The sequence below is a fragment of the Lemur catta genome, chromosome 18 (genome assembly GCF_020740605.2).
Source record: "Lemur catta isolate mLemCat1 chromosome 18, mLemCat1.pri, whole genome shotgun sequence".
NCBI classification, from domain to species: domain Eukaryota; kingdom Metazoa; phylum Chordata; class Mammalia; order Primates; family Lemuridae; genus Lemur; species Lemur catta.
This window is the reverse complement of record NC_059145.1, coordinates 5,100,966-5,118,931: the sequence shown is the minus strand read 5'-3', so window position 1 is coordinate 5,118,931 and position 17,966 is coordinate 5,100,966. Positions and strand designations below refer to the sequence as shown.

Below are 17,966 nucleotides of genomic sequence, written 5' to 3'. Positions count from 1 at the left end.
GGTGGGAGAGAACGGAGGATGGGGACATTTCTTAAGGACGTTTTATTTTAACCATGATGAATATAATATAGAAAAGTAGAAAATGGAGAAAAGTAGTAGGAAGAAACATTTTCCGTTGTCCTACGTATTAGATAAAAACACTGCTAATATTTGGGGGATATATCCTTCCAGTCCAATGAACACTTACTATGTGCTGTAGGTGCTTACACTGCAATGGTGTGCAAGACAGACACAGTCCCTGCCCCTAAAAACCTTGCAGTTTTTTGTTCCTTTTTATTACATTAAACTCTTTTAAACATTAATTTGTTTATAGAACAAATACACAAATATAGTCTTTTTGTAAAAAAAAGAAAAAGTATCATCAGTCTCACCCATCTCCCTTCCCCCCACCTGTTTGCTGTAGAGTTTTGTATTCTTTTTCTGTGTATATATTATGCATATATGAAAGTTTCAGAAACTGTTCACGTATATACTGTTTTTCCCACTATTATGTGCATATATACAGACCTACTGCATTCCCTTAACTGCAGCATAGTCTTCCATAGTACTGATATACTATAGTTGATTAACCATCTCCCATATGCATGAACATTCATGTTCCCAATGTTTTTCTATTCAAATGCCACCACCACAAACACTCTTATGTATGTCTCTCTCTATATCTAGATATAGATATATAGATATCTGTAAAGGTTTCTACAGGCTACATACCAAAACATAGATTTTTTTCATGCATATTAAGCTTAACAGAGTGTAAAGTAAAACGACATTTTAAACGTCCCTCCTGTCTTGACATTAAATCCAACCACTGTTGGATTTAGAAAGCCCTAACTTACAGGCTTTTGTTTACCAATATTTTAGTTCTACTTTGTTAACTCAGAATTTAAATGCTATTGTTGCTGTTCTTTTATACAAGCTCTTTAGACTTACACACATTCCTCACTATTCCTTTGTGCATTTCTGACCACCCTTTGGGGACCATTTGTCTTCATCCTGGAGAATATCTTTTTTAGAAGTTTTTTAAGTGCTGGCATCTTGAGGTGTGCTCTCTTGGATTCTGTTTGTAATGATTTTATCTTACTCTCATTCCTTTTGTTCATTTTTTAAGTAGATTTAGAGGGTATAACTGGATTTTTCTTACATGGATGAATTGTATAGTGGTGAAGTCAAGGCTTTTAGTGCACCAGTCACCTCCAATTTTCCCAGCATGATTTGTTGAATAGGGCGTCCTTTCCTCGGTGTATGTTTTTATCGGCTTTGCAATAGATCAGTTGGTTGTAGGTGTGTGGTTTTATTTCTGGGTTCTCTATTCTGTTCCATTGCGATACCTCTGGATTTGTTCTTTTTTCTTAGGATTGCTTTGGCTATTCAAGCTCTTTTTTAATTCCATATGAAATTTAGGATTGTTTTTTCTAATTCTGTAAAAAATGACATTGATATTTTGATGAGACTTGCATTGAATCTGGAAATCATTTTGGGCAATATGGATATTTTAATATTAATACTATTGTTTCTTCCAATTCATGAGCATGGGATATTTTTCCATTTGTTTATATCATCAACAATTTCTTTCACCAGTGTTTTGTAGTTCTCCTTGTAGAGATCATTCACCTTCTTGGTTAAGTATATTCCTAGGTACTTTATTTTATCTTTTGCAGCTATTGTAAATGGTATTGTGTTCTTGATTTGATTATCAGCCTGGCTGTTATTAGTATATAGAAATGCTACTGATTTGTGTACATAAATTGTGTAATCTGAGACTTTACTGAATTTATCAATTCTAGGAGTCTTTTGGGGGAGTTTTCTTGATATGAGGTGATAATCATTGTCAAATAGGGATAGTTTGATCTCTTTCTTTCTGATTTAGATGTTCTTTGTTTCTTTCCATTGCCTAACTGTTCTGACTAAGACTTCTAGTACTATCTTGAATAGAATTGGTGAAAATGGGCATCCTTGTTTTGATCTAGTCCTTAGGGGGAATACTTTTAACTTTACCCCATTCGGTATGATGTTGGATGTGGGTTTGTCACATATGTCTTTTATTATTTTGAAGAATGATCTTTTTATGGCTAGTTTGTTAGGGGTTTTTATCATGAAGGGGTACTGGACTTTATCAAGTGCTTTGTCTGAAATCTATTGCAATGATCATATAGTTTTTTTTAATTCTATTTATGTGGTGAATCACATTTATTGATTTGTGTATATTGAACCATTGTTGTATCCCAGTGATGAAACCCACTTGATCATAGTGAATTACTTTTTTGATGTCCTGTTGGATTCAGTTTGTTAGTGTTTTGTTGAGGACTTTTGCATCTATGTTCATGAGGAACATTGGTCTATAGTTTTCTTTTTTTGCTTTCCTGGCTTTGATACCAGTGTGATATTGGCTTTGTACAATGAGTTAGGGAGGACTCCCTCCTTCTCGATGTTATGAAACACTTTCAGTAGGTTAAGTACCAGTTCTTCTTTGTAGGTCTCGTAGAATTTAGCTGTGAATCCATCTAGTCCTGGGCTTTTATTTCTTGGGAGTTTTTTTTTTATTATTGCTGATTCAATCTTAGTACTCAATACTGATCTGTTCAGGATTTCTGTTTCTTCTGCTTCAAGCTTGGGAGTTTGTGTGTTTTTGAAAAGTTATCCATTTCCTCTGCACTTTCTAGTTTGTATGCGTAGAGGTGCTCATAATGGTCTTTGTATTTGTACGGTATCAGTTGTAATGTCTCCTGTTTCATTAATGACTGAGCTTATTTGAATTCTCTCTCTTCTTTAATTGCTTAATCTAGTTAGTGGGCACTCAATTTGTTTATCTTTTCAAAGAAACAACTTTTCATTGATCCTTTTGTGTGTGTGTGCGAAATTCATTTAGTTCCACTCTGATCTTTTTTCTCTCCTGTCTTCTGCTGGCTTTGTGTTTGGTTTGTTCTTGATTTTCTAGTTTCCTGAGATGTGACATTAGGTTGTTAACTTGTGGTCTTTCTGTCTTTTTGATGTAGGCATTTAGTGTTACAGACTTCCCTCTTGCACTGCTATAGCTATAGCCTAGAGATTTTGGTAGATTATGTCATCATTGTCATTCAATTCAAAAAAGGATTTGATTTTCATCTTGATCTCATTGTTGAACCAAAGATCGTTCAGTAGCAGGTTGTTCAGTTTCCATGTATTTGTATAGTTTTGAGAGTTCCTCTTGGAGTTGATTTTTTCTTTCATTCCACTGTGATCTGAGAAGATACATGGTACAATTTCCATTTTTTAAAATTTGCTAAGAATTGTTTTGTGGCCTAAAATATGGTCTATCTTGGAAGTGTTCCATATGTGGATGAGCAGAATGTATATTTTGGAATTTGGGGGTAGAATTTTCTGCAAATGTCTGTTAGGTTCATCTAGTCTAGAGTCTCATTTAAGTCTAATATTTCCTTGTTGATTTTCTGCCTTGATGATTTGTCTAGTTCTGTCAGTGCAGTGTTGAAATCCTCCAATATTTTTATGTTGCTGTTTATTTCATTTCTTCGGTCTAGTAGTATTTGCTTTATAAATCTGGAAGCTCTGGTGTTGGGTGTATATGTATTTAGGATTGTTATATATTCTTGTTAAATTGATCCCTTTATCACTATACAATCACCACCTTTGTCTTGTTTCACTGTGGTTAATGTAGAGTCTATTTTATCTGATATAAGAATAGCTACTGTTGCTCACTTTTGGTTTCTATTTGCATGGAATATTTTTTTCCACCTCTTTATCTTGAGTGTATGGAACTCTTTATGAGTTAAATGGGTTTCTTGGAGACAGCAGATGTTTGGGTTCTTTTTTATCCACTCCATGAATCTATATCTTCTAAGTGGGACATTTGGAATGTTTACATTTAATGTTAATATTGATAAGTGAGGTACTGTTCTGGTCTTCAACAATCAGCATGTTGATTGTTACCTGTTTGCTTTCTATCCTTCCTTGTTTTACTGTTTTATTGCAAGTGTGAGTTTTTACTTTTGGGTGTTTTTACATTGGTGCATATTGACTGTCCTTTTTGGTGTTTTGAGAACTTTTCAGCATTTCCTGCAGGGCAGTTCTAGTGGTGACAAATTCCCTTAGAGTTTGCTTGTGTGGGAAAGATTTTATCTCTCATTCATTCATGAAACTTAGTTTTGCAGGATACAAAGTTCTTGACTGACAGTTATTCTGTTTAAGATTACTAAAGATGGGGGCTAGATGCAGGGGCTCATGACTGTCATCCGGCACTTTTGGAGGCTGAGGAGGGATGATCACTTGAGAGTAGGAGTTTAAGACCATCTGGACAACATAGACCCCATCACTACAAAACATATAATATAAAATAAATTAGCTGGGCATGGGTACACACACCTGTAGTCCCAACTACTAAGGAGGGTGAGGTGGGAGGGTCATTTAAGCCCAAGGAGATCAAGGCTGTACTGAGCTATGATCACACCACTGCATTCTGGCCTGAGCAACAGAGAGAGAGATCCTTTTTCTTAAAAAAAGAAAAAAGAAAGGAAGAAAAAGAAGACTACTGAAGGTGGGACCCCAGTCCCTTCTGGCTTGAAATTTTTTTGCTGAGAAGTCTGGTGTTAATTGGATGGGTTTTCCTTTGTATGTTACTTCATGGTTTCATCTCGCAACTCATAGTATTTCCTCCTTCACTTTGACTTTGACAGACTGATGACTATGTGCCTTGGTGATGTGCTATTTGCAATCTTCCAGGAGTTCATTGACCTTCATGTATCTGGATGTCTAAATCTCTGGCAGGACCTGAGTTTTCCTCCATTATACCCTCAAATAGGTGTTCCGTGCTTTTTGGTTTTTCTTCTTCTCCCTCGGGGATACCTAATGATTCTCATGTTTGAGAGATTTACATAATGCCATATTTCTTGGAAGCTTTCTTCATTTCTCTGATTCTTTTATCTTCAATTTTGACTACCTTGGATAATTCAAAAGCCTTGTCTTCTAGCTCTGAAATTCTTTCTTCTGATTGGTCTAGTCTATTGTTAAAATTTTCCACTCTGGTGGTGGCTCACGCCTGTAATCCTAGCACTCTGGGAGGCTGAGGAGGGTGGATCATTTGAGCTCAGGAGTTCGAGACCAGCCTGAGCAAGAGCGAGACCCCATCTCTACTAAAAATAGAAAGAAATTATACGGACAACTAAAAATATACATAGAAAAAATTAGCCGGGCATGGTGGCACATGCCTGTAGTCCCAGCTACTCAGAAGGCTGAGGCAGGAGGATAGCTTGTAGCCCAGGAATTTGAGGTTGCTGTGAGCTAGGCTGATGCCACGGCACTCTAGCCTGGGCAACACAGTGAGACTCTGTCTCAAAAAAAAAAAAATTTCCACTCTATTTTGAAATTCACTAAATGACTCTTTCATTTCCAGGAAGTCTGTTATTTTTTTTAAACTATCTCTTTAGTGAATTTTTTATTCATGTCTTTTTTTGTTTGTTTGTTTGTTTGTTTGTTTTGTGGGGTTCTTTGTTTGTTTGTGTTCTTCTTCTACTTTCTCATTGACCCCTTTAAGCATACTTGGGATCTGTATTTTGAATTCCATATCTGACATTTCAAAACTTTCTTTTGGTTGTAGTCCATCACTAGACACCTAGTGTGATCCTTTAGAGGTGTTGAAAGAGCCGATTTTTTCATATTGCCAGTGTTCTTCTTCTGGTTCTTTCTCTTCTTGAACCTCTTCTCTCAGCTGAAAACAAGCCTCTTCACTTGGCTTGTGCCATTAGCTACCCACTGTGTTGTTGCTGGCAATTTGAGTCTGCTGGAACTCAGACCCCTGGGAGGTGTTCAGGTGCCAGTGGTGCTGGACTATGTTATGTAATCCCCAGTTCCGAGGCCCTAGCATGGTGTGCTCCAGTCCTGATCCAGAAAATTGCTCAGGCATTAGAGGGGCGAATGCACTGTGAGCCTGTAACAGTGCTGCTCTCCTGCATCTCCACTTTCCTCTGTGGTTGTCACAGTCCAAGCAGGGGCTGAGGGATGTTTGTGTGGAGGAGTAGGCTGGCACCAAGTCACTGCTGAAAACCTCAGCAAGGTCAGGGAGAACCATCCCCCCGCCATGGTGGCAGCAGAGGTGGGTGGCCATACGGTTTTGCTTCCACCAGGGTTCCCAGGTGGGAGCAGCAGCTGAGTGGGGCTCCCTGGGTGGCAGCAGTGGGTGTGGGTGGCCATGATATTTGCTCCCACCTGGCTTCCCCAGCAGCTGCATTGGCAGCAGTGGCTGCGCAGGGCTCCCTAGGTGGTGGTAGCAGGGGCAGGTGGTTACAGGTGTTTGCTTCTGCCTGGGTCTGTAATGGCAGTGGCAGTTGGGCGGGGCTCCCCTTACTCTCTTTCTTGAAAGATATCTTTGCTGGTGACACAATTCTAGGTTGGCAATGATTTTCTCTCAGTACTTTGACAATATCACACTATTGTTTTCTAGCTTTCTTTGATGCAATTAAGAAACCTGAGATCATTCTAATTTTTGTCCCTTTGTAGGTGATCAGTCTGTTTTCTGTTTTAAGGTCTTTATTTTTGTTTTGAATGTTCTAACAAAGCATAGAGAATGGTTTTGAGAACCATGTATTCACCCCCAACTACAACAAATATTGACTCATGGCCACCTTGTTTTTTTATTTTTATTTTATTATTATTATTATTTTTTTTTTTTTTGAGACAGAGTCTCACTTTGTTGCCCAGGCTAGAGTGAGTGCCGTGGCATCAGCCTAGCTCACAGCAACCTCAAACTCCTGGGTTTAAGTGATCCTCCTGCCTCAGCCTCCCAAGTAGCTGGGACTACAGGCATGTGCCACCATGCCCGGCTAATTTTTTCTATATATATTTTTAGTTGGCCAGATAATCTCTTTCTATTTTTAGTAGAGACAGGGTCTCGCTCTTGCTCAGGCTGGTCTCGAACTCCTGACCTCGAACGATCCACCCACCTCGGCCTCCCAGAGTGCTAGGATTACAGGCATGAGCCACTGCGCCCGGCCTGTTTTTATTTTTTTAATTTCCCTACATGCACCCTCTCCCTGGCAGGATTATTTTGAATCAAATCCCAGACTTCATATTATTTCATCCATAAATATATTGGTTCATATTTCTAACTTATATATTTTAAAATTAAAACACTTAAAAATCATAATGGACAAATTGTGGACTAAAATGCCAGCTATGCCTGAATTTTTAAGAGACAAGAGATTCCAACAATGTGTAGACTATAAGGAGCTTGAGGCAACTCATTCAGATGTTGAGACTACCAATTGCTTTTTTTCTGCTTCTGAAGTTAGGAGCACTTCAGAGAAGCATCTACTAGTCGTAATTTACAAGCCTACTAATTTTAGAGGCTGAATGATTCATTCCAGGTAATGTAGTAAGTTACTGGGAGGAGCAGTACACAGATTTCCAGTTCAGGGCTATTCCCACTAACACACGTTCCCTTCATTGTTTTTTATCTTACCAAAGTCCAAAAAAAGAGGAAAGGAATGGTAATTGGGGGTTCAGAGAAAGAAGAGCTGATATTTCCAATGTATATTAGAAAAAAATTTTGACTTGACCTTTCAAAGCCCATTGTTAGCTCCTGAGACAGTCATACTCATGTCTTCTTGTGTGTTTTGTTGTGCTGAGACAGAAGGGGGCTCCACATCCTAGGCTGAAGCAACCCTCCTGCCTCAGCCTCTCCAGTCACTGGGATTATAGGTGGGAACCACTCCCCCCAGCCGTAGCTCACTTTTACACAGAATGGAACTTCTACTGACCCCCTGCCCTTGCTGTCTGTATAAAATTCGTTTCTTAATAGTTGAAAACCTGCTGTATGCCAGGAACTCTTCTAATGCCTGGGGATACTGCACTGAATGAAACTGATGTCCCTGGCCTCCTGCAGCTAACTCTCAAGTGGGGGAGGAGGGAGCCAGGCCTAAACAGCTACATACAGGTTAGATAAGCACCACGGAGAAAATAAAGCTCGGAAGCGGATAAGAAGTGTCAGAGGATGAGTGACAGAAAAGGCCTCTTTGATAGGGGCATTTAGGCAGAGGCCTGTGATCTATAAAGCAGAGTTGCAAACGTGCAGTGTGGCTCAGTCTCCAGGGCTTAACTTCCAATTCATTCCGGTACCAAATAGAAATGGTTTTTGAATTACTTGTTCCTCACTATTTTCTATGCCACAATTCCTTCCTTTGGTGCAGAGACAAAACAAAAAGAAGGTTTGCTTGTCAATGTACATACTACCGTGAACAGGCCTGACCTCAGCAGCTAAGCCGGGTCAGGCCTGGCCTGGTTAGCACTTGGATGAGAGACTGCCTGAGGATACCAGGTGTTGTAGGCTTTTGAAAAACAAAAAACAAACCATTTCTTTTGTTCGTCATATGTCTAAGTGCTTTTGTAAGTAGGAATGCACATGTATATTTGGATCTCCTGATGTAGATGTCACAGGTTGCTGCAGTTGCTGTTTTCCTGTCGCCTATACTTGCCCTCAGGGTGTTCATCTTCTGGGACCCAATTAGACTGTTCCAGTGTCTGCTGAGAGATAATACTTTGAACAAGCTGCTTTTGAGATACGGTGAACAATACCTCAGAGGAAATGCCTGGCAGACGACTGGAGACGGACAGGTCCTCACTTCCTTGATGGTTCATTCACAGCCCTTTATCTAGGGAATCAAGCATTGGACTAAATGATTTGGAAAAGTCCTTTCTTTCCTCAAAGTCAGTGCTATAATGAGAAAGCATGAACTCTAACATCAGCTGGACAGTTTTCAAGTACTAGCTCTCTCAGTAACTGGCCTTGAGAATGTGGGAACGTTGCTTAATCTCTATGCCCGGGTTTCTTGATCTGTATCACAAGGATGACAGTGCTGACCTTAAACATTGTTTTAAGTATTGAACAAAAATGTGCATAAAGCACTGGGCTTTGCTTGGCACACAGGTGTCCCACAGTACATTTGTGTTGCGTTGCTTCAGGCTTCCGGGCTGGGGGCAGATGGTGCTGTTAGTGGCAGGTAGGGAACATCCCTATAGCTGTGGTGAGGGAAAAATGAGTTTGCTTGTTGCTTCTCAGAGAGTAGCCATGCTGCAGCCAGAACACTGACAAGTAGGCAGCAGTACCTGTTCCTTTTGGGCTCTAACCCTGCCTTCAATTCTAACCCTTGACATTTGGTACCTCTGAGGCCTTCTGTCCTAGTTTTCAAAACTGAGATCTCTGCTGCATGTCCTAGACTCCTCAATCCTCCAGAGATTTCACCTTGCCTTGTCATCGCACCCTGCTTCCAATATAGACTTCCTGAATCACCTGGACAAGGGAAAGTTTTTGCTAGGGAAGGTACTTCTAGTTCCGCTTGTACCCATATTCTGTGTCCAAGAAACCGTGGGATCAAGAAATGGTTTTTGAAATGCCTTACATCTTTGCTGTTAGAACTGAAGCCCAGCGCACTTTTTCTGATCTACATATAAATTAAATCAACATGATGCTGTAGACTGATGGATTTGAAGGCCTACAAGTAAAAACTTTTGTTGAGCCAAGATTTTTCCTGTTGTCTTTACCCTCTTCATGCTATGGAATTTTCTGTCTCCATCCCCTGTGTTCCCACCCTGATGTAACTCTCACCACTGTGACAACCTCCCAACACCCTCTTCCTCTTCTCTGTGGTGTCCTCCACATAGCAGTCAGACTCTCTTTAAAACATAGATGTTGGATCAAGTCCCCCTCGCTTTGAACCCTTGAGTAGCTTCCCACTGCTCTGAGGGGCACAGGCTGGCCCTGGGGGGTCTGGCCTGTGCCTGCCTTTCCCACTTCAGCCTGCATTGCTGCCCCCTCCCCAGAAGCTGCAGCCACACTGGAACTTTCTACAGCATGAGTAGACCCCTCCCCCACTGGGAACGCTTCTGTCTGTGGGCGAGTTCACATGGCTGGCTCTCAGGCATTGGATCTCCTCAGCGAGGGTTCCCTGACTGGCCTGTCTGAGGGGTCCCTCCCAGTTATTCTCTCTCATTAGTCCCTTCAGCTTCCCCTCTGGACTGAATTTGTGTTGACTTGTTTATTTTTCTTTCCCCCAACAGAACGTTAACTGCTTGAGGGCGAGGACTCTGTCTCTCTTGGTCACCACTGTATCCCCAGCACCCAGCACAGTGCCTGGTGATAGGAAGTTCTCAGCAAATAGTTGCTGACTGAATTCGTGATTATTTATAACAGCGAAAAATTGCAAACTATCTAATTATTCACTAAGAGAGGTTTCATCAAAAAGGATATGATAGAATCATGTGATTGGGTCTTATGCTCTATAGAGGAATATTTTATGGAAGGAAAAATTGTTAATGCCATTTTTTGTAAATAAAATTTTTGTGTAAATTAGATGTTTAAAAAAATACTGCAAAGATAGGTACCAAGCTATTAGCAGTGTTATCTCTGGGGGGTGAGTAATTTTTCTTTCTCTCCTTTTTAAAAAAATAATTTTATTTTAAATATTTCCTACAATGAAACAAGTATGGCTTTGATAGTGACAAGAATCATTCTAAATGAAATCATGTGATAATGAGCTGGTGTGTGAGGTGGAGAAGAACGAGGTCGGGTCGACAGTCCTTAGGATCTGGATAGTCTACCAAGTGATGAGGGCCAACCCATGAAATCTTTGGCCATTTTGGAAGAAGTTGAGAGCAATCCCGCCTCCCAATTCCCCACTCCCAGGAGGACCATAATGGGCATTAAAGCCCCAGAGAGGAACAAGTGCCTCTTCAAACAAGAAAAAGACCCTCGGCAAAACAACTGTTGCCAACGACTCCGAGATTCCTTTCACAGGTGGCGCGACAGAAGGGTTACAAGTATGCCACCTTAACAGGCTTCATCTCCAGCCAAGGCACAAGGACATCTCAAACCCACCTCAGGCCAGGCATGCTGGCATGTACCTGGAGTCCCACCTACTCAGGAGGCTGAGGTGGGAGGATTGCTTGAGGCCAGGAGTTCAAGCTGCAGTGAACAATAACAACAGCAACAACAACCCAGAAACCTAATGTGTCTGCTAAGATCGAATCTGCCTCCTGAGTTTTAATCCAAAGTAGCCCATTTCCTTGGACCAAAAGTAGTCACACTGACATCTGCATGAACAAGTGGGAAAAGCTTTAGTTCCCACCTCTAAATATTCACAGTGACTCACAAATGATTTTTAATCAGAACCAACTTCTTTAGGTGGACTTTTATTCTTTGTACTTTTTTAAGAGACAGAGTCTTGCTCTGTCACTCATACTGGAGTGTGTTGATACTGTCATAGCTTAGTACAGCCCGGAAATTCTGTGCACAAGCGATCCTCCTGCCTCACCTCACTCTCAGTGGCTGGGACTCCATGGTGTGTGCCACCACGCCCGCCTAATATTTTCTTCATTTTAAGAGACCAGGTCTCACTATGTTGCCCAGGCTGGTCTCAAACTCCCGGCCTCAAGCAATCCTCTTGCCTCAGCCTGCTGAGTACCTGGGACTCAGACAAGCACCTCCATACCCAGCTAATTTATTTGTTACACTATATTTTTTATATTTTTAGAAAAATCTTTTTGAGCCAAATTGTCATGAGCAGTGCAAGGTCAGAGATAACCAGGTCCACGCATGTTTGTTTCTCTCCACAGCTGGAGCACAATGGTAAATATGTGTATCTCTAAACATAGCCAAACATAGAAAAGGTGTAGCTAAAATATGGTATGAAAGATTAAAAAGTTACACCTCTAAAGGGCACTGTGATATTATGATGTATATCTATTGCTTTTTGTCCATAGTTCCTGGCTTATAACTCCCAAAGTCCTTGTTACAGTCTTTTGTTATAATGTTGGGGGCTTTAGGCCCCAGAAGTAGGCCTCAGAAAATAGAATCTCTCTCTCTGACCTTCTCCTGTCTTCCTTTCATCTGCCCAAGGCAGGACTCTAATCTGCTTGTGGGTCATAAGGTCCTCATTCCATAGAGGGTTCTGCCCCTTACCCTGGAGGAAGGAAAGCTGCACAGAGAGGCCAAGAAGAATCTACACACAGGCCTTGCTGGGTTTTCCCACTCAGACGACTAGTATTAGAGGACACCCTTTTTGTCCAACCACATTTCTACATGGTTGTCGATCATGCCCATCCAGTGAAGTCTCCCTGCGAGGTTCACAAAGACAGGTTCAGGGAGCTTCCAGGTAGTTGAACAGTGGAGGCTTACAGGGAGGTGGACCAGAACTCACCCACGTGCCAGGAGGGTGGCGCGTCCCGACTCCACCGGGACAGAAGCTCCAGCACTCGGGATCTTTCCAGGCCTCACCCTCTGTATCCCTTTATCGGGCTGTTTATTGGTATCATATAAAATGTCTCTACTAAAAATAGAAAGAAATTATCTGGACAGCTAAAAATATATATAGAAAAATTAGCCGGGCATGGTGGCGCATGCCTGTAGTCCCAGCTACTCGGGAGGCTGAGGCAGGAGGATCGCTTGAGCCCAGGAGTTTGAGGTTGCTGTGAGCTAGATTGATGCCACGGCACTCTAGCCTGGGCAACAGAGTGAGACTCTGTCTCAAAAAAACAAAACAAAACAACACAACAACAACAACAACAAAAAACCGAGACGAAATTAAACAAAAAACAAGATTCTTCTATTATTAAGTGGAGAATAAATAATACCACTGTGCCTTAAGCAAATAGTCTTGAAACCATCATCATTTCTGATTCCCATGTCGGCGCTAAGTCTGATAATCCTCTTCCCCTTCTGAAGCCCTCTGCGTGCCTCACACCGCCCTACTCTCACGTCTCCCAGGTCACAGTCCTCACTGTGGCCATCTCCACTCCCCGGTCAAAAACACAGATCAGACAAGTCACACCACCCTAAAAATTTTTTGGTGCCCAATTTTTGTTAATCAAGTCCAGAATTCCCGGTTTCATTCTACATTATTTACAACCTCTGTGAACCTTGTTTTATACTCAGATATTTCATTTATTTGTTTTAAAGGAGTTACTCACACATCTTTCCAAATTCCCTGCAGTTACATCTCTCTAGTTTTATACTACATATTCTATGTGGATTCTTCAGGAATATCTAATTAATAAAGATGTTTTATAAATAAAGCCAGTTCACATTCCAGCTTTTTCATGATCTATTCCTGACCTGACCTTCTGCATCTCAGTGACATTGAGTTAAATCCTATTATTATAATACACTATTTTTGGTTATTTATCATATCCCCATTTCTCTTATACCACCCCATTAGACTAGACACTGTTTAAAGACAAGGTCTTGTCATAAGATCACTGTGTCCTGCAAAGCAATGAACAAACCAAATTTTATTTTAAAAGTGTTTGTATAAGTAGATTGAGTCTATAGATGTCCATGCATTGGCTCATTCCATTTGCAGAAGCTTATTAAGTGACTCCAGTGTGCCATGGACCATGAGGGGGTGGGAGGAGATACAAGGAGGAAATTAAGAAATGCCCACTAACGCACCAGTGTAAGCAAGGAGCTTTATTAGATATTTGGTGAGAGAGAGACGAAACACAAGTGAAGCAGGGACAGTTCCTCTCTTTGAGATTCTGACAATACAGTGTGGAAAAAGTTGGTTGCACATGCAAGCAGGAGTGAATGGGGGAGAGGACGGTGATAGAAAATTGTGACGTAAATTGTATTGCTTCATGTTGGCAGAATACAGTCTTAAGGTTCCCAGTGTGGTCTTTTGTTATCCAGGTATGAAAAGAGTCATTCTGTTTGTTCTTTTTCAGCATTTTTCTTGATCTATGATGTGCACTGTGACAAGTGAATAGTGCTGATTAAAACAAGACCATGTGCTGCAGGTGGTCAGCCCGTAGAAGTTCCTAGTATGATGACCTTGAACAAAGATTTCCCCTGGTTCTGTTTCTGATAAGATACCTGATTTCTTTCCTAGTCACTTGGCCAGTGATATGGAGAAGGACAACCAGGCCCCTAAACAAGCCATATTTTCCTTCCTCTATGGGAAGAGCTGCATCCAGTGGCCCGTATTCCATAAAATACGGTGCCAGTTTATTTGTTCCATGTGCTGGAAGACTCGGGGCTCTCTCGGCTGAGTGGGAGGAGGCAGAACTTGCAGAACAATGGGATGGGATGGGAGAGAGGGCACACAGGGGACGGAGTGCCAGGGAGAGGGAGAGAGAGGGCTGTGTTCTTCTGGAGTGTTGTCATTTTAGCCATCAGACATTTGCTTTGTTTTGTTTCATTTTCAGATCCAGGCTTATGACCCAGAGCAAGATCACACCCTCATTCCCTAGAACCCCTCAGACCACAGAGGCCTGACGTCATCAGCCTGAGGAAAGCAAAAACTACAGCAGTCCTCGAACGAACGTGCAAGCTGTGACCACGAGAGAAATACCAGATTGAGAAATGAGCAGTCCTCTAGAAGAAAAGGTGAAGAAAATTAGTAGTAAGGGAACTCATCGTATTATAGTGGATCGGGATATATAGAGAAGGACCATTTTTCTTTGCAAGAGAACATTTTATGTCATACATTGTGAATTATATCTATAAACACATTATAATCTAAAAGTGAGATATCACTGATTCAAATGAGCACTAAACACCAAAAAGAATACCGAAAAGAAGGAAATGAACATATAACAATAGGATTTGGGTTATAGGCATAAAAAAATGGCTAGGAATTATGACACTTTGACTAGAGCAAATAGATAAGACATTGCCCAAAAGTGGTTTTATATTGCAGTTAAGAATACTTATTTTTAACAAATTGATGTACAATATTGTTAAAGTTATGGGATGATAGATATATGACAGATGTTTTACTAGATTTTTTAAAAGATTGGTCATATAATTATTATATGTAATTTACTTTGTATTTTTAAATCTATACTAAAAACTTTGTAATTGATACTATTCATGTTATAGGAATAATTTATCTCATTATTAGATGATTTTTACCCTTTTATCTATGAACCCTACAAAGCTAGGTGGTAATTCCTTAAAGCTTTTGTAAATATGCATAATTTACTTGCTGGTTCATCCTGAATATTTGTTTGAATTTATTAATAATTATACTTTTTAACTTACCTTGATATATGTGTAGGTTATTTTAGGTTATTGTGGAGGACAGGCTTTTACAACTATTTTGAAAACAAATCTCTTAAAACAGAACTTTCCAAGAATATATTGTATGTCAATATCATAAAGACAAAAGTTTTGTCACCTTCAATATTTGTGTAATTGCATGTGACTCAATTGCTTATTTGCTATTAAATTATGTTGGTGCCTAAAGAGTTCATAGTTATTTGACCAATTTTCTTTCAGGTTAAGAACAAACAAAAGAATATGCAATGGGGAGATGAAACAGACCCTGAACTAGAGGCTTAGTACAGGAGAAAATAAGGAGAATAGAATGAAGGAGAAGAAGAGAAAGAGGAAAAAGAAGAAATCAAGCTCTATCACAGGGTTCCTTAACGTCCGCACGACTGCCATCGGGCTGTAGAGTCTGCGCTGCGGCGGCTGCCGCGTGGATTGTAGGATGGTAGCAGCAGTCCCAGTCTCCACCCACATCGTGCTGGTAGTAACCAGCCCTTCTCCCAGCTATGACAACTGGAAATATCTCCAGGCGTTGCCAAATGGCCTTTGGGGGAAAAATTGCTCCTGGTTCATAAACAATGATAACTGGATATGTCTCTGCCACATATTAATTTTAAAACAAAACATTAAAAATGTAAAAACATTTCAGCTGGGAGACAGTATAAAAATGAACCCCCAGCAGAATGCAGACTGTAGTTTGACAACCCTTGATATAAAAGAAGGAATACTGTGTCAATAAAAGACATATTCCTGGGAATGGTGAGGGGAATGGTGATACATAGGCAAAGGTCACTATTTTTTAAATAAATTTTTATTTTATAATAAACTTAGAAAATTTCCAGAGGTAATACAGAGAGTCTCCACACACCCCTCTCCCAGCTTCCCCTGCTGTTGACATTTGACCTCACTTTGGCACTGTGCATCTGCCACAGCTGGGGAAGGAACAATGGTACATTACCAGCAATTGAATTCTAGACTTCATTCATATTTAACTTGTTTTCTCCCTCCCTTCCCACAATGTCACTTTTCTGACCAAGGATCCTATCCAGAAAGCCACTTTGTACTTAGTCATCTTGTCACCTTAGTCCCATGGGTTTGTACAGTTTTTTTTTTTAACACTTTCCTTGATAATTTTAAGGAGTACTGATCAGATATTTCACCGAGTGTTCCTAAAACTGCGTTGATCTGATGCCCTTCTCATAGTGAGACTGGTGGTGGTGGTGTCTGCGGGGTGGACCACAGAGGTGAAGTGCATTCTCATCCTATCAGAGGTAGCTGTTGGTAGCTAGCATGGCTCATGACAAGTCCGTTAAACTTGATCACCTAAACGAGGGAGTGTTTGCCTGTTAAACCCCTTTCCATACCGTACTCCTTGGAAGCAAGTCACTGAGAGCGGCTTATACTCAAGGAGTGGGGGAGATGAAGCTCCACTTCACGGAGTAGAATATCTATGTACAATATTTTGAATTGTTCTGTAAGGCAGATTTGCCCTTTTCACCACTGATTTATTCAGTTATCTAGTTACGTGAAATCATTTATTTATATCAGTATGGAATGATGGATATATATTTTATACTTGGGATTATAACTAAAACTACATTGAAAAAAATTTTTCTTGCTCAAATTGTTTCAGCATTGGCCATTAGATGCTCTTTTAGGTGAGCTCTTGTGTTTCCTTGACATTCTGCCATCATTTTGTGTTATGAGAATTCCTCATGAAAATGTGTAACTGGAGCTGAAGACAGGCTCTGATGACTAGAGGGTTGCACCCAGAACTCAGATGGTTAGCAAGGGTGAAGAGAAACAGATAAATTCCTAGAAACATACAACCTACCAAGACTAAATCACAAAGAAATAGAAAATCTGACTAAATCTATAACTACCAAGGAGACTGAATTAGTAATAGAAATCTTTCAACAAAGGAAAGTCCTGGAATGATGGCTTCACTGGTGAATTCTACCAAATATTTAAAGAACTAATACCAACACTTCCCAAACTTTTCCAAAAAATTGAAGAGGAGGAAACACTTTGTAGCTCATTTTATACCAGCATTGCCCTGATACCAAAACCAGACAAAGACACAATATGAACAGAAAACTACAGACCAATGTCCACATGAACTCTGATGCAAAAATCCTCAACAAAGTACTAGCAAACCAAGTTCAGCAGCACAGTGAAAGGATTATACACATGACCCAGCAGGATTCATTCCTGTACTGCAAGGATGGTTCAACATATGAAAATTGACCAATTATTAAACCAGATTAACAGAATGAAGGGGGAAAAGACATGATCATCTTAATTGATTTAGAGAAAAGCATTTAACATAATTCAGCACACTTTCATGACAAAAACACTCAACAAACTAGGAACCAAAGGAAACTATCTCAATGTAATAAAGCTATATATTAGCTTTATGTACATAAATTTTTGCAACACTAATGTCTGCAGACGTGTCACAAGCTTTGTGAATATGATAATCATGTCATAATGCAAACTTATTAATTTTGCAGGGTTTTTTCCCTTTAAATACTTACTTGATTAGCCAGAATTCCTGATGCCTGCCTTTCTTGCAACTGTATTCTTTCCTTTCCATGTGTTCCTTTGACAATATTAAAACTCCGCAGCGGTTGTGTGCTAGACTTGGACCATCACAACGGAGCTGCTGCGCCAGGGAAGACTCCACAGACCCCCTGCGCGTGGCGGCCTCGAGGGAGGCAAGCCTGGACTCCGGCGTTCCTCGCCCAGCTCACAGACATCATCCGGACCCCCAAAGCTGTCCCCACAAATTTTCAAATATCCGAAACCGCCCGGCAAAGCCATCGTCCTGAACATTGGGGGTCCCTGGTCAGAATTCGCGGGGCCTGTGAACTTGGTTGCGGAAAAGAACCTTTATTTTAACTAACCTCCAGCTGAAATTTGGCTTCCTTCCCGTGAC

The 17,966-nt window shown here is 40.5% G+C and overlaps 1 long non-coding RNA gene across 1 annotated transcript in view; it reads left to right on the top strand.

Moving 5' to 3' along the window:
- The window catches only part of LOC123623424, a 28,210-nt gene extending 12,358 nt beyond the window's left edge, over positions 1–15,852 (top strand). The window contains exons 5-6 of the long non-coding RNA XR_006729853.1: positions 14,182–14,362; positions 15,257–15,852. This is a non-coding gene — a long non-coding RNA (uncharacterized LOC123623424). The remainder of the gene's footprint in view (positions 1–14,181; positions 14,363–15,256) is intronic.
- Positions 15,853–17,966: the final 2,114 nt, after the last annotated feature.